Genomic DNA, 17,849 nt, shown 5'->3' on the forward strand with positions numbered 1-17,849 from the left:
CTATGTGTCACTGCCTAACGCACGGTGCTATGTGTCACTGCCTAGCGCACGGTGCTATGTGTCACTGCCTAACGCACGGTGCTATGTGTCACTGCCTAGCGCACGGTGCTATGTGTCACTGCCTAACGCACGGTGCTATGTGTCACTGCCTAACGCACGGTGCTATGTGTCACTGCCTAACGCACGGTGCTATGTGTCACTGCCTAACGCACGGTGCAGGGCCGGCCAGCCCACACAATTACAATGATCATGACGGTGATCAATAGAATCATTATATTTCTATGGGGAAGCCCTCCTCCTGGCTTCCAACATAATACCTCTCTGACCAACAGAATGATATCTTTTAATAGGATGTCTGTGTCTGCGTTCATAACCAAGTGGGAAAGTGGTAATTACCAGTTGTGAAGTTATAAATATCAGTTAGATTGGATGCATCGACGTGCTTTGAACTCGTTGAGAAATGCTGATTGGCTAATGGCTAACAAACTGCGTCAACCATAAACTAACAGTACAGCTGTCATGCTTGTAAACCAATTATAATGTTCAAAAACCATATGAATAGATTGCTTTTTATAAATAACGTTGTGTTGTTACATTTAACTGCCAAAAATGCTGTTATCCAGGTCATTTCCTTAGTATGTGACATCAGAGGTCAGTATGTGGGAGAAGTCAGAGATGATAGGTGAGTTTCCCCACTAGTAATACCAGTTGGAGGGGCGTTCATGTGGGTTTCTCCCAGTGGGATGTGACATCAGAGGTCAGTATGTGGGAGAAGTCAGAGATGATAGGTGAGTTTCCCCACTAGTAATCACCAGTTGGAGGGCAGTTCATGTGGGTTTCTCCCAGTGGGATGTGACATCAGAGGTCAGTATGTGGGAGAAGTCAGAGATGATAGATGAGTTTCCCCACTAGTAATACCAGTTGGAGGGGCGTTCATGTGGGTTTCTCCCAGTGGGATGTGGTAAATACCACCTTCCCGCTTGGTTACGAAAGCTCCTATCAGACCAAGTCCTTTGTGTTATTGTGTGAGAGGAACACATGAAGCTGAACCTTCAGTAGTACATGTGACGTTGGGGAAGGTAAAACACCAGGCTCTGAGAGAACGTCTGCTACATCTCTTCACTGTATATGTTTACTTCGTTAGCACATTAACCCTAGCCTGGGTACCCGTCCATTTAACGTTCATTACACTCCTTAGAGAACAATTAGCAAATCAAATGTTATTTGTCACCTGTGCCCAATACAACAGACCTTACAGTGAAATGCTGAATACAACAGGTGTAGACCTTACAGTGAAATGCTTACTTACAAGCCCTTAACCAACAATGCAGTTTTAAGAAAAATAAGTGTTAGGTAAAACATTTAAAGTAAAATAACTAGTAATTAAAGAGCAGCAGTGAAGTAACAATAGTGAGACTATATACAGGGGGTACCGGTTAGTTGAGTTAATATGTACATGTTGGTAGAGTTATTAAGATGCAGAGATGATAAACAGAGAGTAGCAGTAGTCTAGGTAGCACATTAACCGGTCTGTTTTGCTGTCAATACCCTCCTTGTCATGCAATGTTACCACAAACAGACTGGGTATTGGAGCGAGTTAGAAGGCCATGCTTTCTGAGATGATACCATATGTGTGGTTTTTTTATTTTACCTTTATTAAACTAGGCAAGTCAGTTAAGAACAAGTTCTTATTTTCAATGATGGCCTACTGGGGAACAGTGGGTTAACTGCCTTGTTCAGGGGCAGAATGATAGATTTTTACTTTGTCAGCTCAGGTGCTTCGATCTTGCAACCTTTCGGTTACTAGTCCAACGCTCTAACCTCTAGTCTACCTGCTGATCATGGGGGTACTGCCTTTATCTGTCCAATGAGATGATCTGAATAGCCTCTGCGCCACATGGTATCATTGCTATTAGTAGCTGCAGCTTTGGGACCACAGCTTAATGGTTTCATGACAGAATAGCCCCAACCGACAGCATCAACCTACTTTCAACCTGCAATAAAACCCATCTATAAAGTCAAACGTCTCTTCACTACAATATCCGCGTTGACTTATGCCTCAATGTAAGTCAACGTGCAATGTTATACGAAAGAAATACAATTTCAAATCAATGCATTTGGTGTTTGTTCTATACAGACATGATAATTACACTCGAGCGTCACGGGGATTTAGGGGTTAAAGAAGGGCATTGCGCGCAAGCTCGCTAAAATGGTGGGAGACTGCAGAGGATTCCCTAGCTCTGTTCCGAGCCGTTACGCTACATGCTTGTTGCTGACGCGGAGCCTTTCTAAAAGTTAACAGCTGGTTACGTAACGCCCGGGACTAGAGCTGGGATCTCCACGCTTCTCCGTCCCGTCCGCGCTCCGCACCGCGTCGTGTTGTTCACTCTTGGTTTGGCTTTGTTATTACCAGTCCAAAGTCCAACAGACAGACAGCTCACACGCAACAGGACAAGGAGACAGACCACTCCGTTGCACCAACTTTTTCTCCCCCCCTACAAACTTTACGCCAAACCGTAAGTAATTATACCAGGCAAACTTTGCGCATTGGTATTGCACAATATGAATTGTAGTTCTTTGCAAATGGTTAGCCTACGTTTTTCCTTGGATAGAAGTGCAATTGTTTTTGGGGGTGACACGCTTGACATTTTGATGAGCCAATTGGAAGAGTAAAAAAGTGGAAATGGAGGTGTATGTAGAATTATGAATTTAAACAGAATTCTGGGGATATAAACTTTTGGAATGGTAAAAGCAATGGTCCTGTGTTTTCTTCAGTTACTGGTGATGTGGCGTGCGTGTGTGGAGCTGTTGGTTTAACACCAGGGCTCAAGCATTAACGTCTGTAATTGAGACCAGTCGTATCCCAGGCATTGAAACGTTCTAACCATAACGTTACCATCGTCTGTTCTGATGATGTGGATACATTTTGTAGCGAACTTATATGTTGAATCATCATTGTTGATGTATCATGATATAAATATACACACTTTGTTGTTCAACATTGCAACGTTTCTTGTAACATGCCTTTTCAGTCTCTGACATACTAAGGGTTTATCCTATTGTTATGAAAAAACAAAGCATTTGTTCTTGGTTTTTCTTCTTCCATTAGCGGGTCTGGAATGGTCAACCACGTTGGTATAAGTTACCTTGTTTCCTGTTGTGTGTGTGTGTGTGTGTGTGTGTGTGTGTGTGTGTGTGTGTGTTGAACGTTGAAAGTAAAACGGAGGGTTGAACAGTGTGATATCGTTCCATCCACTGACCTCCACACATTCTGTTGTGTAGATTATACTTCCAACACATGGAACATACTGCCAGTACATTACAAGTAGCATTCACCAGCCATTATATATTATCTCAAGGCTGATCTCACATCTGTTTTGTCTTCTAGTTGTAATGGATAATATTACATGGACAGAGGGGGACCTGATCCTAGATCAGAACTCCTGTTTTGAACACGGGCCCAGAAGAGGGGTTGTTTAGTAACTTGTTCTACCAGACCAGTGATGGCTAAAGCAGAGGCTGTGTGTTCAAAACCGTCTCCCTGCTGGAGAGTTTAACTGTGTCCCAAATGGCACCTTATTCCCTCCATACTACACTACTGTTGACCAGACCCCGTAGGGTGCTATATACATGATAGTCTGCCATTTGGGACGCAACTTAGTAGCAGATCAGGGGAAGCAGGGGAGACCTTCAGGGCAGCATCAGACTAGTGTGTGTGTTTACAGTACGGTAACTGTTCTAACACACACACAGATACAGACACACTGCAAACTCAACCTACATACTGGTAGCACTGTATGTAACTACCAACATCAGACTATCAGCCTTGTTTCATATCTCCTCCTCTCTGTAACATCAGACTCAGTCTTGTTTCATATCTCCTCCTCTCTGTAACATCAGACTATCAGTCTTGTTTCATATCTCCTCCTCTCTGTAACATCAGACTCAGTCTTGTTTCATATCTCCTCCTCTCTGTAACATCAGACTCAGTCTTGTTTCATATCTCCTCCTCTCTGTGTATTTAAATGCAGTTATACAGGACAATGTCGACATGGGTCATTATAAATACGATGTTGGTTAAACACAATAGTGTATGTTTCTTTTATTACAGTTGATGTATGTAGCTCTGTGGCAGAGCTAGCTGTATGTGACTGGCGGGCAGGGCTAGCTGTATGTGACTGGCGGGCAGGGCTAGCTGTATGTGACTGGCGGGCAGGGCTAGCTGTATGTGACTGGCGGGCAGGGCTAGCTGTATGTGACTGGCGGGCAGGGCTAGCTGTATGTGACTGGCGGGCACCCTAATGGTATCACGCCAGCGTGTGGGTGGTGAGTGCACCGATGACATCAGTTGGCCAGTCTCTCATTGTGGGTGTGCCTTGCCCCCCCCCCCCACCCCCCCCACCCCCGCCTCTCTCATCGATGCCAGAGATGACTGGCTGAGAGACTTTCTTTCACTTTTACTTTAGAGTTGTTGATCTGATCACATCGCTGGACTTTTGGTTTTTCCCCCTGTGTTTTAGAGCTAGAAGGAAAGATGTGGCCAACAGTTGTTACTGGCCCAAACCTTAAGATCTGCTCCCATACCCAGAATAAATACCCAGAATAAATATAAATTCATGTGTTTTGTTGTTGTTGTTACTTATCAAGTTTAGTTGATTGTGAATTGTGTGTTGAATGGGATCATTGTACTACGAGTGGGCAATTCCACGGTAACGAAATTACAGTTTGACTCAGTTAAAAAAAAAAATCACTTTAAAATACATGCCAAACACAAACTTTATTTGAAAGTTTAACAAACCATACAAGTCTATGCACCAGGACTACGTTGAACAAGTTCTACTGGTAAATGTAGCAAAACTAACTTAGTGGAAGAACTGTGCAGATGTAGAGTTTGGTAACATAATTACTGTAAAATCTCCCTCTGGGTTTTATGACCACATTATCCCAAACACCCTGTTAAATATCTGCTCTGAATTAAGATTCAAAGATGTCTGCAGATAGAACTGGCTGTCAGCTATGACATGGCACCTTGAGTTTGAAAATCTCTTTTTTTTGGTTTTTTGTTATTGAACTACAATATGTGAAGTGGATTTACACCCATTAACGGGAATTACGGTAACAAAAGTACATAATTAATCCCTTATCTGTTATAAACAGAAATGCATAATTATGGATTTGAATGTCTATTTTTCTGCATATCTAAGCATACCTCTTGATCTGTCTGTATCCTCCTGACTGTTGATTATTTTATATTAAAGAAGATAAATATGTTTCTGTGCACCTCTGCTCAAATCTGGGTAAAAGACTGAAAGGAATGTGAGTTATTCACTACATTGTAGTTAGTTTGCTTTTTTTCTAAAGTCTACCAAGCTTGCCAGCAGGCATGCCAGCTAAGATAGTTAGACAAGATAGCTACTCTAACTTGATTGATAGCAATTTTATGAAGTTGGCTCCAGTTGAATCAAGGACAAATCTCCGGGGGGATGGGCCCTCTGTTTACGAGGCTTCTGGGTGCTCATGGGTCCTTTCTGATGGAAAGACCCGAATGCATAAAGTTTTTAATTCTTGTTTTTTTAATTTGTTTATGTTTTGCGTAGACTCACACAGTCAATCATTTCAAACAGTTTCTTATGAACATGATTGCAGTTTGCCTGCATTCCATGTGTGTGTGTCACACCGACGCTGTAGGTGGTGTGTCAGACTGGGACATTGTTCACAGAAACTGTAGTATCTGCTGAGGGAGATGTTGTTCATGTAGCCTTGGTGCCAGTCTGGGACCCAGGTTACTGGTTTTCTAGGCTTGTTGGTGGTAGACTACATGAACTGTTGATAAATCAAGCCCACCAATCACCGGCTGCTCTACCAGTGGGGACGGCCCACCAGTCACCGGCTGCTCTACCAGTGGGGACGGCCCACCAGTCACCGGCTGCTCTACCAGTGGGGACGGCCCACCAGTCACCGGCTGCTCTACCAGTGGGGACGGCCCACCAGTCACCGGCTGCTCTACCAATGGGAGGATGTCTGTAGTGGTTTGACCCAACAGGTTGTTTCTTCAAAAGGACATCATTGAATCAGATTTACTCTTCAAATTCAACCAATGAGCCCTCAACTCAAACGTTGAACCGAAAACTCTAAATAGTCCCTTATCGTTGCAGCCACAGTAGAGAACATTGCACCCCTGTAACTACTAGACTCTATAGTCTGAACCATGTGTTCCTCCTCTGTTTAAATGTTCCTGGTAGTTGGGGAGTGACTATGTGAGAAGGGGGGGGGGTTTAGAGGGGGCCAAGCATGAGACTTCTTTCTCAGCAGGAGCTTCCCTCATTCACACAAACACCCTTCCCCATTCTCCTACCCTTCCCCCCCGGTCGGTTGTCATGGGAACGTCACAGAAGGAGTCTTAATGAAGTTGTCTGGGAGGTGCAAACTGGTTCTGTTACCATCAGTGGAACGGTCTTTGGTTGAATAGATTACTGAGTCCAGGGGTACAACCTAAACGGCACAGTATTCCCTTTATAGTACACTACTTTTGATCAGAGCCCTATGGCCAGGGTGCCATTATATATTACAGTACTTTTGACCAGAGCCCTATGGCCAGGGTGCCATTATATATTACAGTACTTTTAACCAGAGCCCTATGGCCAGGGTGCCATTATACATTGCTCAAAAAAATAAAGGGAACACTTAAACAACACAATGTAACTCCAAGTCAATCACACTTCTCTGAAATCAAACTGTCCACTTAGGAAGCAACACTGATTGACAATACATTTCACATGCTATTGTGCAAATGGAATAGACAACAGGTGGAAATTATAGGCAATTAGCAAGATACCCCCAATAAAGGAGTGGTTCTGCAGGTGGGGACCACAGACCACTTCTCAGTTCCTATGCTTCCTGGCTGATGTTTTGGTCACTTTTGAATGCTGGCGGTGCTTTCACTCTAGTGGTAGCATGAGACGGAGTCTACAACCCACACAAGTGGCTCAGGTAGTGCAGCTCATCCAGGATGGCACATCAATGCGAGCTGTGGCAAGAAGGTTTGCTGTGTCTGTCAGCGTAGTGTCCAGAGCATGGAGGCGCTACCAGGAGACAGGCCAGTACATCAGGAGACGTGGAGGAGGCCGTAGGAGGGCAACAACCCAGCAGCAGGACCGCTACCTCCGCCTTTGTGCAAGGAGGAGCAGGAGGAGCACTGCCAGAGCCCTGCAAAATGACCTCCAGCAGGCCACAAATGTGTATGTGTCTGCTCAAACGGTCAGAAATAGACTCCATGAGGGTGGTATGAGGGCCCGACGTCCACAGGTGGGGGTTGTGCTTACAGCCCAACACCGTGCAGGACGTTTGGCATTTGCCAGAGAACACCAAGATTGGCAAATTCGCCACTGGCGCCCTGTGCTCTTCACAGATGAAAGCAGGTTCACACTGAGCATGTGACAGACGTGACAGAGTCTGGAGACGCCGTGGAGAACGTTCTGCTGCCTGCAACATCCTCCAGCATGACCGGTTTGGCGGTGAGTCAGTCATGGTGTGGGGTGGCATTTCTTTGGGGGGCCGCACAGCCCTCCATGTGGTCGCCAGAGGTAGCCTGACTGCCATTAGGTACCGAGATGAGATCCTCAGACCCCTTGTGAGACCATATGCTGGTGCGGTTGGCCCTGGGTTCCTCCTAACGCAAGACAATGCTAGACCTCATGTGGCTGGAGTGTGTCAAGTTCCTGCAAGAGGAAGGCATTGATGCTATGGACTGGCCTGCCCGTTCCCCAGACCTGAATCCAATTGAGCACATCTGGGACATCATGTCTCGCTCCATCCACCAACGCCACGTTGCACCACAGACTGTCCAGGAGTTGGCGGATGCTTTAGTCCAGGTCTGGGAGGGGATCCCTCAGGGACCATCCGCCACCTCATCAGGAGCATGCCCAGGCGTTGTAGGGAGGTCATACAGGCACGTGGAGGCCACACACACTACTGAGCCTCATTTTGACTTGTTTTAAGGACATTACATCAAAGTTGGATCAGCCTGTAGTGTGGTTTTCCACTTTAATTTTGAGTGTGACTCCAAATCCAGACCTCCATGGGTTGATAAATTGGATTTCCATTGATTATTTTTGTGTGATTTTGTTGTCAGCACATTCAACTATGTAAAGAAAAAAGTATTTAATAAGATTATTTCATTCATTCAGATCTAGGATGTGTTATTTTAGTGTTCCCTTTATTTTTTTGAGCAGTATATATTACAGTACTTTTAACCAGAGCCCTATGGCCAGGATGCCATTTGGGAGTCAGCCCATGACTGTTGGGGCTCACACTGCTAACAAGTCCAGGCAGCACCCCTCACTGTTGACACCTCTCACCTCCTCTCTTATCCTCACCCTACACTCCCTTGTTTCTCTAGTCCTCCCAGGCCAGTTACCTCAACCCCTTGTTTCTCTAGTCCTCCCAGGCCAGTTACCTCAACCCCTTGTTTCTCTGGCCCTCCCAGCCCAGTTACCTCAACCCCCTTGTTTCTCTGGTCCTCCCAGCCCAGTTACCTCAACCCCCTTGTTTCTCTGGTCCTCCCAGCCCAGTTACCTCAACCCCCTTGTTTCTCTGGCCCTCCCAGCCCAGTTACCTCAACCCCCTTGTTTCTCTGGCCCTCCCAGCTCAGTTACCTCAACCCCCTTGTTTCTCTGGCCCTCCCAGCCCAGTTACCTCAACCCCCTTGTTTCTCTGGTCCTCCCAGCCCAGTTACCTCAACCAGGCAGGGATAGTTTTACACCTGTTAAACCCCTTTAAAAACATCCTCAGGTCACTTGGTCATAACTAATCATTGTTCTGGTGAGAAAGGGACATCTTTCATATCTGTCTGTTGTTGTAGTGAAGAGGTCTGTGTCCCAACTGATGCCATATTCCCTATATAGTGCACTACTTTTGAACAGAGCCCTATGCACCCTGGTCCAAAGTAGTGAGTTACATAGGGAATAGGGTGTTATCTGGGACGCTGTTTGAATGTACGGCTGGAGTGGAGTGGTCCTCTCTCCTCCTCTCCGGGTTGATTTTCTCCTTTTGTTCAGGGATCAGAGTGGCTGAAAGCTGCCTTTGTTTTGGTGGCCAACTCAAAGCAGGGCTCTGTCTGTCTATCCCGTCTGTCTGCCTGTCTTGTCCTGTCTGTCTGTGAGGCTAGAGGATGGTTGCTGGAGGATGTTGGCTCTGGTGTGTGACAGAGCTGTAGAAGGTGGGGGCCGGTGGGTGTAAGGGTTTTGTTAAGGAGGGCAGGTGTTAAGGGACGTGTTGTGTGGGTTTGGAGAAAAGTTTGTGTGTGTTTTGCGTATGTGTGTAGTGTTAACCAGAGACTGGCTAGACCAGCTGAACGCTGATGAAACTTAACCTTGCCTTGCTTGGGGAACAGGCTTGTTCAAGTGGACGACAGCTCCATTAAAACGGTGTGTGTGGTGTGTGTGTGTGTGTGTGTGTGTGATTTGTCCTCTAACAGGGGAAGCCTGTATTCTAGCTTCATTGTCAAACCATTAGGATGATGTGTGATGACAGCCCAGTGCCTGTAGGATGGGAGTGACTAATACGACTGGTGTTAAACACGTCCACACTCAGCCTCTTTGACTGTACACATGAGAACACTGTAGGGTGGTCACAATCCCAGTATGACCGTACTACCAGACCAGACTTTCTTTGGCAACAAAATAAAACGTAAAGCAGATGAAACACTTTGGTCCTTTTTAAAAACCTACTTTATGTCAAATATTGTGACTCTGGATGACAACATTAGGAGTGTTTTTCCTGAAATGAAGTCCCCTGCATGTTTTGTTTCCTTTGCTTTCTTACTTCCTGGTATCAAGATACTGGAAGAGTGACAACCCTACTCCACTGATTTGTCAATTTAAACATATTTGTTTTGCCTACTTATTGCTTATTGCTACTAATAAACATATTGCTACTAATAAACATATTTTATATACGTTTGGCTTTCTTATTGGCTGCTAATAAACACAACATTATATACAGTTGAAGTTGGAAGTTTACACACTTAGGTTGGAGTCATTAACTCGTTTTTCAACCACTCCAAACATTTCTTGTTAACAAACTATAGTTTTGGCAAGTCGGTTAGGACATCTACTTTGTGCATGACACGAGTAATTTTTCCAACAATTGTTTACAGACAGATTATTTCACTTATAACTCACTGTATCACAATTCCAGTGGGTCAGAAGTTTACATACACTAAGTTGACTGTGCCTCTAAACAGCTTGGAAAATTCCAGAAAATGATGTCATGGCTTTAGAAGCTTCTGATAGGCTAATTGACATCATTTTAGCCAATTGGAGGTGTACCTGTGGATGAATTTCAAGGCCTACCTTCAAACTCAGTGCCTCTTTGCTTGACATCATGGGAAAATCAAAAGAAATCAGCCAAGACCTCAGGAAAAAAGATTGTAGACCTCCACAAGTCTGATTCATCCTTGGGAGCAATTTCCAAACGCCTGAAGGTACCACGTTCATCTGTACAAACAATAGTATGCAAGTATAAACACCATGAGACCACGCAGCCGCCATACCACTGAAGAAGGAGACGCGTTCTGTCTCCTAGAGATGAACGTACTTTGGTGCGAATAGTGCAAATGAATCCCAGAACAACAGCAAAGGACCTTGTGAAGATGCTGGCGTAAACGGGTACAAAAGGGACAGGGAATTTCTACTAGGATTAAATGTCAGGAATTGTGAAACTGAGTTTAAATGTATTTGGCTAAGGTGTATGTAAACTTTTGACTTCAAGTGTGTGTGTGTGTGTGTCTATTTCCATCCATCCATTCCAGAGAGGGTATGTATTTCCCAAAGAAACCAATTGTCTCGTCCTTCTCGCCTCCTGCACGGCTCTAACCAGCTCAGGAGTGTGAGAGGAGTCTGTCTAAGTTGTGCACGGGATCGTGTGTCAGAATGAGCGCTAATGTCACCCTGCAGACAGAACAACAAATGTCACAAGTCATCTTATCTTTGTACTTTCACCTTTTTAACACACAAATGGAAGCACATTTCTTTCCTTATCTCTCTGTAGGCACTCTAGATACAGTCTCTCATGGAATGTCCTTATTTCCTCCTAGTTTTAGTTGCTATGTTACCAGGGGAGAGAGAGACTAACATTTGAAGAAGAGTCCAGTAGTAATGGAAGTATCGTGTCTTGACACACACATACTGTAAACAAAAGCAGATTCTTACCCTTTTACACACAATGTCTAAATCGGGGATGGGAAACTGGCAGCCCCTTTTTGTAGGCCTGTGGAGGTGGACTCAGTCGGCGTCTCAACTTACTGTTTGACAGTTAGAATAATAGAATACACAAGGTGACATTTAGAAAAGCGGTTGTGCATCAGCAGTCGGCCATTTTGGGGGTAAATGAGTCTAGCAGCCAGCTATCTAAACTTGTAGTCAGCATGGTTGAATTACCGACCGGGGTGGAGCCCATTGATCATCACTTATCATATTAAAAACTGTAAACGTTTGCCTCCAGCCTGTGACAAAATGCGAAGAATTGTAGGAAAATGTCCTGTAAAACGGCTAGTTATTCTCTCTGTTCCATGGCTAAATGAGCTGTAAAACGGCTAGTTATTCCCTCTGTTCCATGGCTAAATGAGCTGTAAAACGGCTAGTTATTCTCTCTGTTCCATGGCTAAATGAGCTGTAAAACGACTAGTTATTCTATCTGTTCCATGGCTAAATGAGCTGTAAAACGGCTAGTTATTCTCTCTGTTCCATGGCTAAATGAGCTGTAAAACGGCTACTTATTCTCTCTGTTCCATGGCTAAATGAGCTGTAAAACGGCTAGTTATTCCCTCTGTTCCATGGCTAAATGAGCTGTAAAACGACTAGTTATTCTCTCTGTTCCATGGCTAAATGAGCTGTAAAACGGCTAGTTATTCTCTCTGTTCCATGGCTAAATGAGCTGTAAAACGGCTAGTTATTCTCTCTGTTCCATGGCTAAATGAGCTGTAAAACGGCTACTTATTCTCTCTGTTCCATGGCTAAATGAGCTGTAAAACGGCTAGTTATTCTCTCTGTTCCACTTAAATGGACGTGCACCTGATTATACATATCAGTAGGTCTAGGCTACCTGGCCTGCACACAAATGTAGGCTTATAAATGTGGGTCTATAAATGTGCCCATTTGTGGATCTGATAGTATGTCTGATTGTCTTAACTCACCACCACTGTGGAATGTCTCAAAGTAAAAAATAATTCACCACAGACAGCAAGTAAACAAACAGCACTACCCTACAGCACTCTGTAGATTAGCACCATGGTGTAGCTGGAGGACAGCTAGCTTCCATCCTCCTCTGGCTACATTGACTTCAATACAAAACCTTGGAGGCTCATGGTTCTCACCCCCTTCCATAGACTTACACATTAATTATGACAACTTCCGGAGGACGTCCTCCAATCTACAGTATCAGAGCTCTTGCAGCATGAACTGACATGTTGTCCACCCAGTCAAGGGATCAGAGAATGGATCTTGTACTGAAAGCATAAGCTACAGCTAGTTAGCAGTGCAGTATATACAATGTGGTGAGTCGATGAGAGAGATTTTGTAGTATATTATTTTTCACTTAATTAGCTATCATTGAATGCAGCAAGCTAGTTTAGCCTACTCAAACTACCGTCTCAAACAGAGAGGGATGCTATGTTCGCTAACTGGCTATGGCTGGAACTCTTCCAAGTCAAGGTAAGCTTTTGGTTTTATTAATTATAAATGTTTTGCCATGGAGGGGAGGGGAGGGGGCGGCCCGCCGGTGTAACTGCTAAACCCGCTTGCTGCTGACTGTGCACTTTACTGCATGATTGTAGCAGGTTTACTAACGCGTTAGTTCTAGTAGCTGTATTGACAATGACGTTACGATGGTGACAACGATGTAGGCTGTGTGTAGCGGTTGGCTTGGTTACAGACTGCTGATGTGTTGTGAACTCAAGTCGATAAATGAAGGGAAAAGGTGAGAGGAGGAGAGCGCGTAGATGCCAGAAGGAATTATACATACAAACAGCCTGTTGTATGTATCTAGCTGCTATGAAAGTGAACATGTATTTGCATGTGATCAGGGGATGTATTCATTGCATCGATTCTGTTTTAAGTGTTTTATCTCAACGGAAGCAAACATAACAAAACTGGGATAAACATACCTGAATGAGTCCAATAGAAGCTCTCGTTTTGCAACTGTTGGACTACTTGGTTACACCCTAGATCAGCTAGATGCAGGCAAGAGTCTGCAAAGCGCTATTGAATGTGTCACTGTCTGTCACCTTGATTACTCAAAATTCGCTTGACCTGTGCGTACCTACATTGTAAACCTTCATTCATAGGCTAGGTTGTAGAAACCTCATGATGGGTACAGGGAAAATTTGAGAATCATGTGGGAGCCTAAACCTATCAATGTTACATTGAACTGGGTTACTGGAGTACGTAATGACAGTCATCCAATATGCTGTCATAGAAATAAGGCCATGTTCATAAAAAATATAAATATCCTCCCTCATCTTAAACGGCACCAGCCGCCTCTGATGCAAACAAACTAGACAGAAAGTGGAAGCAAAGTGACCTGCAAGTTCTCACTCTGACTTCAAACTCTGATCTCTTTCTCTCTCTCCCCTCCTCTCTCCCCTTCTCGCGGTCTCTCTTTCTCTCTCTCTCCCCTCCTCTCTCCCCTTCTCGCGGTCTCTCTCTCTCTCCCCTCCTCTCTCCCCTTCTCGCGGTCTCTCTTTTCTCTCTCTCTCTCTCTCTCCCCTTCTTGCTCTTTCTCTCTCTCTTCTCGCTCTGTCTCCCTCTCATACACTCTTATCTCACTTTACTGAGTGTTGTATCAGCCGACCCCAATGTGTTCTCTCAGTAGTGCCTGGTACAGATAGAAACGGGAGGAGGAGAGGAAAAGCAGAACAACTAGTGGGGAAAAGAGCAAGTTCAGTGAAAGAGAGAGAAAGAGGACTGAACTGACTTGTTTGACACCCTGAAGTGAAAGGGAGAGAGGACTGAACTGACTTGTTTGACACCCTGAAGTGAAAGCAGAAGAAAAGGTCTGCGTCCCAAATGGCACCCTATTCCATAGGAAATAGGAAATAGGGTGCCACTTGGAAAGGCTGTCATATGATCCTAAAGCCCTCTGCTCTGGAGGCTCCTGGGATATTTTAGGATTTGGAGAAAAAAAAAACATGAGGTGGAAGAAAATAGATGAAGAGGGGTTGGTGTAGGTTAGGAGAGATGAGGGGTTGGTGTAGGTTAGGAGAGATGAGGGGTTGGTGTAGGTTAGGAGAGATGAGGGGTTGGTGTAGGTTAGGAGAGAGGAAGAGGGGTTGGTGTAGGTTAGGAGAGAGGAAGAGGGGTTGGTGTAGGTTAGGAGAGAGGAAGAGGGGTTGGTGTAGGTTAGGAGAGAGGAAGAGGGGTTGGTGTAGGTTAGGAGAGAGGAAGAGGGGTGGTTGTTGGAGAGGAAGAGGGGTTGGTGTAGGTTAGGAGAGAGGAAGAGGGGTTGGTGTAGGTTAGGAGAGAGGAAGAGGGGTTGGTGTAGGTTAGGAGAGAGGAAGAGGGGTTGGTGTAGGTTAGGAGAGAGGAAGAGGGGTTGGTGTAGAGAGGAAGAGGGGTTGGTGTAGGTTAGGGGGGGGGGGGGCTGTGCCTGTATTCCGTGTCCAGAGTAGGACTAGGTTCCCCTGTCCATATTGTCGTATTCATTCTGATCTAAAAGACAGAAACTGATCCTAGATCAGCACTCCTAACTCTGAGAACCTTTGTGAATGTGGGCCCTGGTCTGTGATTGGTCGGCTACGGTAGTGTGTTAACTACTGATGGGTCTTCTGTAAGATGTGTGTAGCAATATGTTTACGGCCTCTTTGAATGGCGACAGATGTCTGTCACACACACACACACACACAAGGCCGTGCCTGAGCGGAGGGTTAGTAGACAGGACTTTGTATTTGAGACAGAAACATCGATTTGACTATGTAAAGTCTTTATGCTACTGGACTCTCTGAAAGTGTCTAGTGTGTTTTTATTAACCAATGAGGTTGGAGACAAAATATTTTGAAAGAGGGGACCTTTATTCTCTGCTTTCACTTTGTCTTGGAGATGGAGGCCTCAACTCAACAGAATATAATGCTCTGAATCACTCACTTGTTAGTAGTTATCACAGATAATGTTACAGCACTTATCAGTTCAAAACATAAAGGAGAGTTACACTCTAGGAGCTCAGATGTAAAAAAAACATTTCCAACGTTTCGACAGACCGGCTGTCTTCGTCGGGGTATAACAGACCGGCTGTCTTCGTCGGGGTATAACAGACCGGCTGTCTTCGTCCGGGTTATAACAGACCGGCTGTCTTCGGTCGGGGTGTAACAGACCGGCTGTCTTCGGTCGGGGTATAACAGACCGGCTGTCTTCGTCCGGGTTATAACAGACCGGCTGTCTTCGTTCGGGTTGTAACAGACCGGCTGTCTTCGGTCGGGTTATAACAGACCGGCTGTCTTCGGTCGGGGTATAACAGACCGGCTGTCTTCGGTCGGGGTGTAACAGACCGGCTGTCTTCGTTCGGGGTATAACAGACCGGCTGTCTTCGGTCGGGGTGTAACAGACCGGCTGTCTTCGGTCGGGGTGTAACAGACCGGCTGTCTTCGGTCGGGGTATAACAGACCGGCTGTCTTCGGTCGGGGTATAACAGACCGGCTGTCTTCGGTCGGGGTGTAACAGACCGGCTGTCTTCGTTCGGGTTGTAACAGACCGGCTGTCTTCGTTCGGGTTGTAACAGACCGGCTGTCTTCGTTCGGGTTGTAACAGACCGGCTGTCTTCGTTCGGGTTGTAACAGACCGGCTGTCTTCGTTCGGGTTGTAACAGACCGGCTGTCTTCGTTCGGGTTGTAACAGACCGGCTGTCTTCGTTCGGGTTGTAACAGACCGGCTTGTCTGTCGAAATGTTGGACATGCACATTTTTTGTTGCATCTGAGCTCCTAGAGTGTGCTGCTCTCCACTCCGCTAGCCAGCACCTCTCCTAAATAGGTGTGTGTTTGTTGGGCCTCTAGACAACACTTATCAGTAACTCTGGTTGATTTAAAATAAATCGCTGCAGTAACGTCATCAACAGCAGCTTTGAGGTTAGAGGCTAGGAGACTTCATTTGACCTTTGTCACTGTGCCTCTCTGGATATGAGAGATGCCCGCTAAGAGAAGAGACGCACCGCGAAGACAAATGGCCACACGCAGCGGAGGCCACAGTGAGTTCACGCTCACCTGCTGGGTGGCGGTGAACGGTGGTGTTTTTAACATATAGAATTTTCTGAAAATTGCGTCAGGGGGCGATAGCCCGGCCACTCGCTGTTTTAAGTCCATGGTCTTCGCGGGGGCTCTTTAACTTTATAGCCCTGTGATTGACGAAGGGTAATTCCACCATAACAAAATGATGCTTACACTCAGAATTTTCACTTTCAAAGTATGATCTTAAAAAAAACTTTAAAAAAAATACAAACATTTGATTGGAAAGTTTTAACAAACCGTACAACATATACACGGGGACTACTTTTAACAACTTCCACTGAGCATTTTACATTAACACATTTACTCTTAAGAACAGTGCAGATTGGGTTTGGTAACAGAATGACAAGACACTAGGTAATATTTCTTAATCTTAAACAAGGCATTTCTGCTGAACTAAGTATAAGAGCAGTATTTTCTTGTCACCCAACAAATGTAAACACCTGGAGTTTGTTAAACGCCATTGGAACTGGTGCTTTAGTCAAATGAGATGGGAATAGAGCTGTTTGGCCAAGCGGTGGGGTTGGCATCCAAATGAGAACGAACCCCCATACCTACTGTAAAATACAGGGGTGGATCTTTGATGTTCTGTGGATATTTTGCTTCCACTGGTCCCGAGGCCATTGTTAAGGTCAACAGCATCATAAACTGTACCCAGTACCAGGACATTTTTGCCAACAGCCTGGTTTCCTCTGCCAGGAGGCTGAAACTTGGCCGCAAGTGGATCTCCTAGGAAGACCATAACCCCAAGCAACACATTAAAATCAACCAAGAAATGGTCACACAATCAACATTTTTCAATGGCCATCTCAGTCTCCAGACTGGAAACGCATTGAAAACCTGTGGTTTGAATTGAACAAGGACAGTCCATAAGGATATCAACGATCTGGAAATATTCTCTTTGGAGGAATGGTCCAACATCTCTCCCAATGTGTTCTCCAATCTCATAAAACATTTTAGAAAAGTCTCAGTGCCCTTATCCTCACAAAGTGAGCTATTGAAAACATTGTGGTCAATCATTTTGACCCCTAACTTTTTGAGTGTTAGTATAAAATAATATAATTTCTCATTTATTTATTTAATTATTTTTTTTAATTTTTTTAGCATACAATATAACTAAATATTTGTAATTATTTATTTTATGCAGTCTTTTTTTGCTCATCTTTATCATGGGTTCCAATACTTTTGGACTTCACTTTATTTCTAATACCTTTGCAGTCAAAAACAAGCTATTTCTATGTTTTTGAGGTTGGAATACCACTGAAATTGTGAAAAATGATGCTAATGCCCTTTTTAGTGTAAGAGCGGTTTGAAAAGCCCGCTTTACATTTCACCCTGTCACACTGGTTGAATTAATGTTGTTTTTACATCATTTCTACAAAATACGTTGAACCAATGTGGAATAGACATTGAATTGACGTCTGTGCCCAGTGTGTTAGCTTTCATTTGACACCCAATTTGATATGTTCCTATAAACTTCACATGTTGGTGCTCATGGGTCCTTTTACACCCAATTTGATATGTTCCTATGAACTTCACATGGGTCCTTTTTACACCCAATTTGATATGTTCCTATGAACT

General features: G+C 44.7%; 1 protein-coding gene across 1 annotated transcript in view; it reads left to right on the forward strand.

Annotated features, from left to right (window-relative positions):
* The first annotated feature begins 2,264 nt into the window (after positions 1–2,264).
* Positions 2,265–17,849, forward strand: part of LOC106587947 (CD82 antigen) — a 48,712-nt gene continuing 33,127 nt past the window's right edge. Inside the window, exon 1 of the mRNA XM_014176609.2 lies at positions 2,265–2,516. The gene's annotated coding sequence lies outside the window, so the exon portion shown is untranslated. The remainder of the gene's footprint in view (positions 2,517–17,849) is intronic.

Source organism: Salmo salar, unplaced genomic scaffold (genome assembly GCF_905237065.1).
Source record: "Salmo salar unplaced genomic scaffold, Ssal_v3.1, whole genome shotgun sequence".
In the NCBI taxonomy this organism is placed as follows: Eukaryota; Metazoa; Chordata; class Actinopteri; order Salmoniformes; family Salmonidae; genus Salmo; species Salmo salar.